The sequence below is a fragment of the Tauraco erythrolophus genome, chromosome 14 (assembly GCF_009769465.1).
Source record: "Tauraco erythrolophus isolate bTauEry1 chromosome 14, bTauEry1.pri, whole genome shotgun sequence".
In the NCBI taxonomy this organism is placed as follows: domain Eukaryota; kingdom Metazoa; phylum Chordata; class Aves; order Musophagiformes; family Musophagidae; genus Tauraco; species Tauraco erythrolophus.
In genome coordinates, this window is record NC_141478.1 from 21,597,609 (window position 1) to 21,607,526 (window position 9,918).

Genomic DNA, 9,918 nt, shown 5'->3' on the forward strand with positions numbered 1-9,918 from the left:
GCCCCGCCCCTCCGAGCACCGCCCAGCCCGTTTTTCCCCGCCGCGTTCCCGCCGTCGCCCTTGACCGGGCTCATTGCGGCGCGGTGGCCCCGGTTCCATCCGTCCCGCCCCGGTCCGACCCCGCTGGGCCCTGGGCCCCGGTCCCCGCCCGCCCCCTGCCCGGGGCGCCCCGAAGCGGAGCAGCCGCTGTGTCCCCGCGGCGCCGCCACTCGCAGTCGCCGCCCTCCCCGGGGCGGTGGCCGGGCCCGGGCGGGGGGTTCGGGGCTGCCCCGGGGCGGGGAACGGGGCGGGCGGGAGGGGCCGGGGGCAGGAAGGGGCCGGGCCGGGGAAGGAGCGGGCTGCGCGGGGCCGGGCGCCCGGAGAGGCCGGGGCTGCCCGTGCCGCGGCGCCGGGGCCCGGCCTGGAGGAACGCGGCGGCGGCGGCGGCGGTGAGTGGGGCCGAGATGCCCCGTCCGGGAGCGGGGCACAAGCGGCGGCCGGGCCGGGCCGGAGCGGCTCCGCGGGGCTCCGGGAACAGCGCGGGCGAGCGGCGCCGCCGGGGCCCGGCGCTGCCCCGGGCGCTCGGCTCCGGGGCCCGGCAGCCCGGCCCCCGCCTCCCTCCGGGCACAGAGCCGGGAGCGGCCGCCCCGAGCGCGGGTGAGGGGCGCCGGGGGCCGCGGGCGAGGGGGGCGCCGGGCCGGGCCGGCGGCAGCGGGGCTGGGCGGGCCGGGGGACGGCCGCGGGCTCCGCGGGGGCTCCCCGGGCCGAGCACCGCAGGGAGCTGCGCCCCCGCCCCGGAACAGGCCCCCCCCGTTGCCGGGGGCGGCTGCCGGGCGCGGGCCGGGCCCTGCCGGGGAGCCCCCGCCCCGGCTCCTCCGCGGGGACGGCCCGGCCCGGCCCGGCCCCTCTGCCCGCCGCCGCTTCGGCCCCGGGGGCTCCATCGCCCCCCCGGCCCCACACGCTTTGGTTCCGCTCCAGCTCCGACCCCGCAGCATCTCTCCCAGCCCCGCCCCACGGGGGTGTTTCAGTTTGTGCCTCGCGGGCTCCGTTTCTCCCCCGCCTCCCATCGCTGATTGCAGCTTTATTCGGGGTCTCTCTCTTGGCTCCAGCTCTGCCGCGTTTCTCCTCCAGCTCCAGGGTTTGTCTCTCAGCTCCAGCTCTGTGTCACACCAGCCCCAGCCCCGAAGGATTGATTTCGGCTTTAGTCCGGGGGTCTCCGGTTCAGCGCCAGCCCCACAGTCTGTTTCCACCCACCCCCTGTCCCACATCTTTATCTGACCTCCAGCCCTACGTTGTTTATTTCAGCTCCAGATCTGCACTGTCTCAGCCTCAGCTCTGCCCTTCGTTTCAGCCGCGGTCCCGCTCTGTGATGTTCAGCTCCAGCCCCATGGTCAGTATTTCCGTCCCAGCCTCATCATCTTGATTTCAGCTCTGGCCCCAGGGTCTCTACTTCTGCCCCCCCCTCACACTGTTTATTTCAGCTCCAAGTCTGTATCGTTTCAGCTCCAGCCCTGCAGCATTTATTTCAGCTCCAGCCTCTTTATTCCAGCCACAGCTCCAGACCTGCGATGGTTCAGCCCCACGGTCACTATTTCACCCCCAGCCTCAGCATCTTTATTTCAGCGTCTGCCCACGGTACCGATTTCGGCTCCAGCCCCATGGTCTCTCTTTGGGCTCCAGCGTCGGGCGTTTCAGCAGCAGCCCTGGAGAGTTTAGCCCAGCCCTACGGTCAGTATTGCGGCCCCAGCCCCACATGCTTTATTTCAGCTCCTGCCTTGTCGTAGTTATTTTAGCGCCAGCCCCACAGTTGGTGTTTCAGCTCCAGCTCCGACCCTACAGCGTTTATTTCAGCCCCAGACCTCATGGTCGGTGTTTCAGCTCCAGCTCCAGGGTTATTATTTCTTCCCCAACCTCATGTTACTCATTTCAGCTCCAAGGCTGTATCATTTCAGCCCCACAGTTTTTATTTCAGCCACAGATCCAGCCCTATGGTCAGTATTTCTGCCCCAGCTCCGGCCCCACAGGGCCTTATTTCAGCTCCCACCCCACAGGGCTTTGTTTCAGCTCCGGCCCCACAGGGCTGTATTTCAGCTCCGGCCCCACAGGGCTGTATTTCAGCTCCGGCCCCACAGGGCCTTATTTCAGCTCCGGCCCCACAGGGCTGTATTTCAGCTCCGGCCCCACAGGGCCTTATTTCAGCTCCGGCCCCACAGGGCCTTATTTCAGCTCCCACCCCACAGGGCTTTGTTTCAGCTCCGGCCCCACAGGGCCTTATTTCAGCTCCCACCTCACAGGGCTTTATTTCAGCTCCAGCCCCACAGGGCTTTATTTCAGCTCCGGGCCCCACAGGGCTTTATTTCAGCTCCAGGAACTTTATTCCAGCTCCAGCAACACAGTCAGTGTTTCAGCTCCAGCCCTGCAGCATTTATTTCAGCCCCAGCCCCGAAGGATTGATTTCGGCTTTAGTCCGGGGGTCTCTGGTTCAGCTCCAGCCCCACAGTCTGTTTCCACCCACCCCCTGCCCCGTGTCTTTATTTCAGCTCCAGCCCCACACTATTTCAGATCACCCCCTGCATTATTTATTTCAGCTCCAGCCCCGAACTCTTTATTTCAGCCACGGTCCAGCTCTGTGATGTTTCAGCTCCAGCCCCATGGTCAGTATTTCTGCCCCAGCCCCGGCCCCACAGGCTTTATTTCAGCTCTGGCCCCACAGGTTTTTATTTCAGCTCTGGGATCTTTATTCCAGCTCCAGCCCCGCAGTATTTATTCCAGCTCCAGCTCCATGTCAGTTCAGCCCCAGCCCCGCTGTGTTTATTCCAGCTCCAGCCCCCATGGTCAGTATTTCTGCCTCAGGCCCTGCCCCACGAGCTTTTATTTCAGCTCCAGCTCTGACTCTGCAGCATTTATTTCAGCCCCAGCCCCACACTCTGTATTGCAGCTCCTGCCCTGCAGCATTTATTTCAGCTCCAGCTCTGCATCGTGTCAGCTCCAGCCTCACAGGTTTTTATTTCAGCTCCAAACCTCCAGTTTTTATTTCAGCTCCAGCCCCAGACTCTTGATTTCAGCCACGGTTCAGCTCAGTGATGGTTCAGCTCCAGCCCTATGGTCAGTATTTCTGCCCCAGCCTCATGATCTTTATTTCAGCTCTGGCCCTACACTCTCTGTTTCAGCTCCAGGGTCTTTATTCCAGCTCCAGCCCTGTGTTGTGTCAGCTCCAGCTTCACAGAATTTATTTCAGTTCCAGCTCCGTGTTGCTCCAGCCCTGGCCCTGCCGTGTTTATTCCACCTCCAGCCCCTGCCCTATGATCTTTTATGTCAGCTCCAGCCCTACAGTACCTGTGTCAGCTCCAGCCCTACCATATTGTTCGAGGTCTCGCCCCACACTTACAGGTTTCAGTTGAGCTCCAGCCCTACAGCCTCCAGTACAGCTCCAGCTCCAGCCTCGCCTCTTCCCGCTGCCTCTGAGTGGAAGCTGCTCCTGGTTCTCCCAGCAGCACCGGGGCTGTTGACATGGTCGTAAATCAATCACTGTCATCACACGAGTATCACTATGAGCTGTCATCACTCTCCCACTATCCCATAATGAGCGTGCCCAGTGAATAAAGCCTTGCCCCCCAACCCTGTTTCCCCCATATCTCACATTGAGTTCGGCCTGGTGCAGCCCAGCGTCCCGCGCTTCGGGGACAAACGTGACCAGACCCCCACCTGTGGTGAGGGTCCCACAGCCCTGCCCGACCCCACCCCTCACCCGGCCCAACACCCACCCACCCCCCTGCTCTCACCCCCACCCGCTCACCCACAGACCCCCCCGAGCCAGCGTTTGGGGGCTGGCAACAGCCGCTCAGCCGCCCGTTCCCCGTCCCAAAAGGCAGCGCTGGGGGGTCCTGAGCCCCAGACACAGCCCGAGCCCCAACACCCCCCCCGCGGCTGTTTTCAGGCCCACAAACGCAGCACCGGCTCCGTTCCCACGCGCTGCAAACGCGGCACTCGGGCTGGTTTCGAGCTGCGAGCCCCGCGGCGGAGGGGGGTCGTGCAGCCCCCAGACCCGTTCTCAGGCCCAAAGCCGCAGCACCGGCCCCTCCGGGGGCTGGAACCCCCCTGCTCACGCTGCTGCTGCAGCCCCCAGGGCAGCCCCCGGCGCGGTGTGACGGGAATGGGGCGGGGGGGCACGTCCCGCAGCCCCGGGGAACGGTTACGGCACTTTATTGGCGTCGAGTCGGTGTTACACGTCACGTTTATAACAACGCAATACAGAAACAGCAACAGCAACGTCTCTGTGCGCAGCCCCATCACCAGTTCGGCCCCGCAGGGATCGGGCCCTCCCCCTGCGCAGCCCGGCCTAAACCCCCGCCCCGGGTCGCGGCCGGTGCCCTCCCCGCCCCTGCGGGACCGGCCCCCGCCGCTCACAGACCCCGCAGCGGGGAGCGGCGGCGGGACGGGGCCCCGCTGTTCCGCCAGGCACGGACACGGGCCGGCCCGGCACCCCTACCCCGCCGCACCGAGCGAGGGGCCCCGCGGCCGGCCCGCGCTGCCCGCCGCCCCGCTCCCAGCGCGCCCGGCCCCGCTCACCGGCGCTCCTCGGCCCGCGGGGCGGCAGCGCCCGCAGCACCGACCGCTCCGCACGGAGCCGCCGCACACTGAGGCTGCGCCCGCCCGCGCACGCGCATTACAGCCCGCCGGGCCCGCCGGGCCAATCGCAGCTCGAGGCAGCGCCCGGCCCCGCCAATCGCGGCCCGCCCGGACACGCGGCGCGGCGCTCCAGCCAATCCGATCCCGTTTCACCTCACGCCGGTCCCGCCTCCGCCCATCTCCCCTCCAGCCAATCCGGTCCCGCTCCGTTCGAGCCCTCAGAGCCGGCACCGGCCTGAGCTCTCCGGCTCGGGACGGCGGCCCCGCCCCCTCCGGCCCCGCCATTCCCTCCGGCCCCGCCTCCGCTCCCCGCCCCCGCATCCCCCTCAGTTCCCGGTGCCGCCGCCGCTGCGGGAGGCGCGGCCCGGCCTCAGCCGCGGGTGCCGGTCCTGCCCCGGCCCCGCTCCCGGCCCGGACGGTCCCGGCGGCGCCGGTCCCGGCTCTGAGGGCTTGAACGGGAACCGGGAGCGGCCCCACTGCGGAGCGCCCGCGCGCGCTCCCGGGAGCACCGCCAGCGCCTGCGGCAGCGCGGCCGGGACCGCTCCGGCCGCCCGCGTCGGCACCGGGGGGCGGGGCCGGAGAGAAGGGACGGGACCGGATTGGCTGGAGCGGAGATGGGCGGAGGCGGGACCGGCGTGAGGTGAAACGGGATCGGATTGGCTGGAGCGCCGCGCCGCGTGTCCGGGCGGGCCGCGATTGGCGGGGCCGGGCGCTGCCTCGAGCTGCGATTGGCCCGGCGGGCCCGGCGGGCTGTAATGCGCGTGCGCGGGCGGGCGCAGCCGCAGTGCGCGGCGGCTCCGTGCGGAGCGGTCGGTGCTGCGGGCGCTGCCGCCCCGCGGGCCGAGGAGCGCCGGTGAGCGGGGCCGGGCGCGCTGGGAGCGGGGCGGTGGGCAGCGCGGGCCGGCCGCGGGGCCCCTCGCTCGGTGCGGCGGGGCGGAGGTGCCGGGCCGGCCCGTGTCCGTGCCTGGCGGAACAGCGGGGCCCCGTCCCGCCGCCGCTCCCCGCTGTGGGGTCGGTGAGCGGCGGGGGCCGGTCCTGCACGGGTGGGAAGGGCACTGGCCGCGGCACGGGGCGAGGGGTTAGGCCGGGCTGCGCGGAGGGGAGGGCTCGATCTCTGCGGGGCCGAACTGGTGATGGGGCTGCGCACAGAGACGTTGCTGTTGCTGTTTCTGTATTGCGTTGTTATAAACGTGACGTGTAACACTGACTCGACGCCAATAAAGTGCCGTAACCGTTCCCCGGGGCTGCGGGACGTGCCCCCCCCCTCCCCATTCCCGTCACACCGCGCCGGGGGCTGCCCTGGGGGCTGCAGCAGCAGCGTGAGCAGGGGGGTTCCAGCCCCCGGCGGGACCGGTGCTGCGGCTTTGGGCCTGAGAACGGGTCTGGGGGCTGCACGACCCCCCTCCGCCGCGGGGCTCGCAGCTCGAAACCAGCCCGAGTGCCGCGTTTGCAGCGCGTGGGAACGGAGCCGGTGCTGCGTTTGTGGGCCTGAAAACAGCCGCGGGGGGGGTGTTGGGGCTCGGGGCTGTGTCTGGGGCTCAGGACCCCCCAGCGCTGCCTTTTGGGACGGGGAACGGGTGGCTGAGCGGCTGTTGCCAGCCCCCAAACGCTGGCTCGGGGGGGTCTGTGGGTGAGCGGGTGGGGGTGAGAGCAGGGGGGTGGGTGGGTGTTGGGCCGGGTGGGGGGTGGGGTCGGGCAGGGCTGTGGGACCCTCACCGCAGGTCGGGGTCTGGTCACATTTGTCCCCGAAGCGCGGGACGCTGGGCTGCACCAGGCCGAACTCAACGTCTGAGATATGGGGGAAACAGGGTTGGGGGGCAAGGCTTTATTCACTGGGCACGCTCATTATGGGATAGTGGGAGAGTGATGACAGCTCATAGTGATACTCGTGTGATGACAGTGATTGATTTACGACCATGTCAACAGCCCCGGTGCTGCTGGGAGAACCAGGAGCAGCTTCCACCCAGAGGCAGTGGGAAGAGGCGAGGCTGGAGCTGGAGCTGTACTGGAGGCTGTAGGGCTGGAGCTCAACTGAAACCTGTAAGTGTGGGGCGAGACCTCGAACAATATGGTAGGGCTGGAGCTGACACAGGTACTGTAGGGCTGGAGCTGACATAAAAGATCATAGGGCAGGGGCTGGAGGTGGAATAAACACGGCAGGGCCAGGGCTGGAGCAACACAGAGCTGGAACTGAAATAAATTCTGTGAAGCTGGAGCTGACACAACACAGGGCTGGAGCTGGAATAAAGACCCTGGAGCTGAAACAGAGAGTGTAGGGCCAGAGCTGAAATAAAGATCATGAGGCTGGGGCAGAAATACTGACCATAGGGCTGGAGCTGAACCATCACTGAGCTGAACCATCACTGAGCTGAACCATCACTGAGCTGAACCATCACTGAGCTGAACCATCACTGAGCTGAACCATCACTGAGCTGAACCATCACTGAGCTGAACCATCACTGAGCTGAACCATCACTGAGCTGAACCATCACTGAGCTGAACCATCACTGAGCTGAACCGTGGCTGAAATCAAGAGTCTGGGGCTAGAGCTGAAATAAAAACTGGAGGTTTGGAGCTGAAATAAAAACCTGTGAGGCCGGAGCTGAAATAAAGCCTGTGGGGCCGGGGCTGGGCAGAAATACTGACCATGGGGCTGGAGCTGAAACATCACAGAGCTGAACCATGGCTGAAATAAAGAGTCAGGCTGGAGCTGAAATAATAATGCAGGGGGTGATCTGAAATAGTGTGGGGCTGGAGCTGAAATCTCACAGAGCTGGAGCTGGAATAAAGACATGGGGCAGGGGGTGGGTGGAAACAGACTGTGGGGCTGGAGCTGAACCAGAGACCCCCGGACTAAAGCCGAAATCAATCCTTCGGGGCTGGGGCTGAAATAAATGCTGCAGGGCTGGAGCTGAAACACTGACTGTGTTGCTGAAGCTGGAATAAAGTTCCTGGAGCTGAAATAAAGCCCTGTGGGGCAGGAGCTGAAACAAAGCCCTGTGGGGCGGGAGCTGAAATAAAGCCCTGTGGGGCCGGAGCTGAAATACGGCCCTGTGGGGCCGGAGCTGAAATAAGGCCCTGTGGGGCCGGAGCTGAAATAAGGCCCTGTGGGGCCGGAGCTGAAATAAAGCCCTGTGGGGCCGGAGCTGAAATAAGGCCCTGTGGGGCCGGAGCTGAAATAAGGCCCTGTGGGGCCGGAGCTGAAATAAAGCCCTGTGGGGCCGGAGCTGAAACAAAGCCCTGTGGGGCGGGAGCTGAAATAAAGCCCTGTGGGGCGGGAGCTGAAATAAGGCCCTGTGGGGCCGGAGCTGAAATAAGGCCCTGTGGGGCCGGAGCTGAAATACAGCCCTGTGGGGCCGGAGCTGGGGCAGAAATACTGACCATAGGGCTGGATCTGTGGCTGAAATAAAAACTGTGGGGCTGAAATGATACAGCCTTGGAGCTGAAATGAGTAACATGAGGTTGGGGAAGAAATAATAACCCTGGAGCTGGAGCTGAAACACCGACCATGAGGTCCGGGGCTGAAATAAACGCTGTAGGGTCGGAGCTGGAGCTGAAACACCAACTGTGGGGCTGGCGCTAAAATAACTACGACAAGGCAGGAGCTGAAATAAAGCATGTGGGGCTGGGGCCGCAATACTGACCGTAGGGCTGGGCTAAACTCTCCAGGGCTGCTGCTGAAACGCCCGACGCTGGAGCCCAAAGAGAGACCATGGGGCTGGAGCCGAAATCGGTACCGTGGGCAGACGCTGAAATAAAGATGCTGAGGCTGGGGGTGAAATAGTGACCGTGGGGCTGAACCATCGCAGGTCTGGAGCTGTGGCTGGAATAAAGAGGCTGGAGCTGAAATAAATGCTGCAGGGCTGGAGCTGAAACGATACAGACTTGGAGCTGAAATAAACAGTGTGAGGGGGGGGGCAGAAGTAGAGACCCTGGGGCCAGAGCTGAAATCAAGATGATGAGGCTGGGACGGAAATACTGACCATGGGGCTGGAGCTGAACATCACAGAGCGGGACCGCGGCTGAAACGAAGGGCAGAGCTGAGGCTGAGACAGTGCAGATCTGGAGCTGAAATAAACAACGTAGGGCTGGAGGTCAGATAAAGATGTGGGACAGGGGTGGGTGGAAACAGACTGTGGGGCTGGCGCTGAACCGGAGACCCCCGGACTAAAGCCGAAATCAATCCTTCGGGGCTGGGGCTGGTGTGACACAGAGCTGGAGCTGAGAGACAAACCCTGGAGCTGGAGGAGAAACGCGGCAGAGCTGGAGCCGAGAGAGAGACCCCGAATAAAGCTGCAATCAGCGATGGGAGGCGGGGGGAGAAACGGAGCCCGCGAGGCACAAACTGAAACACCCCCGTGGGGCGGGGCTGGGAGAGATGCTGCGGGGTCGGGGCTGGAGCGGAACCAAAGCGTGTGGGGCCGGGGGGGCGATGGAGCCCCCGGGGCCGAAGCCCCGGCAGGGCCCGGCCCGCGCCCGGCAGCCGCCCCCGGCAACGGGGGGGCCTGTCCCGGGGCGGGGGCGCAGCTCCCCGCGGCACCCGCGGCCGCCCCCGGCCCGCCCAGCCCCGCTGCAGCCGGCCCGGCCCGACACCCCCCTCTCGGCCCGTGGCCCCCGGCGCCCCTCACCCGCGCTCGGGGCGGCCGCTCCCGGCTCCGTGCCTGGAGGGAGCCCGGCCCCCGGAGCCGAGCGCCCGGGGCAGCGCCGGGCCCTGGCGGCGCCGCTCGCCCGCGCTGTTCCCGGAGCCCAGCGGAGCGGTTCCGGCCCCGGTCCGGCCGCCGCTTGTGCCCCGCTCCCGGGCGGGGCATCTCGGCCCCACTCACCGCCGCCGCCGCCGCGTTCCTCCAGGCCGGGCCGCGGCACGGGCAGCCCCGGCCTCTCCAGGCGGGACGGCGGTCTAAGGGCCCGGCCCCGCGCAGCCCGCTCCTTCCTTCCCCGGCCCGGCCCCTTCCTGCCCCCGGCACCCCCCGCCCCCGAGTTTCGAGCCGCCCCGGGCGGGGACGGGGCTGCGGAGGCGGCCCGGCGCGGAGCGGGGGCACCGGCGGGAGCGGCGGCGCGGCGGGTCCTTCTGCCCGGGACGAGCCCGGCGCAGCGGAGCGGAACCCGCTCAGGGGCAGGAGCGGAGCGGAGCGGCGCCACGACAGGCTGAACGCGGTGGGCGGGGCTGAAACAGGCGGGGAGGGGCGGGGCAGAGAGACGTGGGCGGGGCTTAGCGAGTGGGCGGGGCGAGGGCAAAACCAGGGGGCGTGGCCTGGGGAAAGGGGCGGGGCGAGCGGAGGTGCTGGGAATGGGGGACAGAAGAGGGGGGAC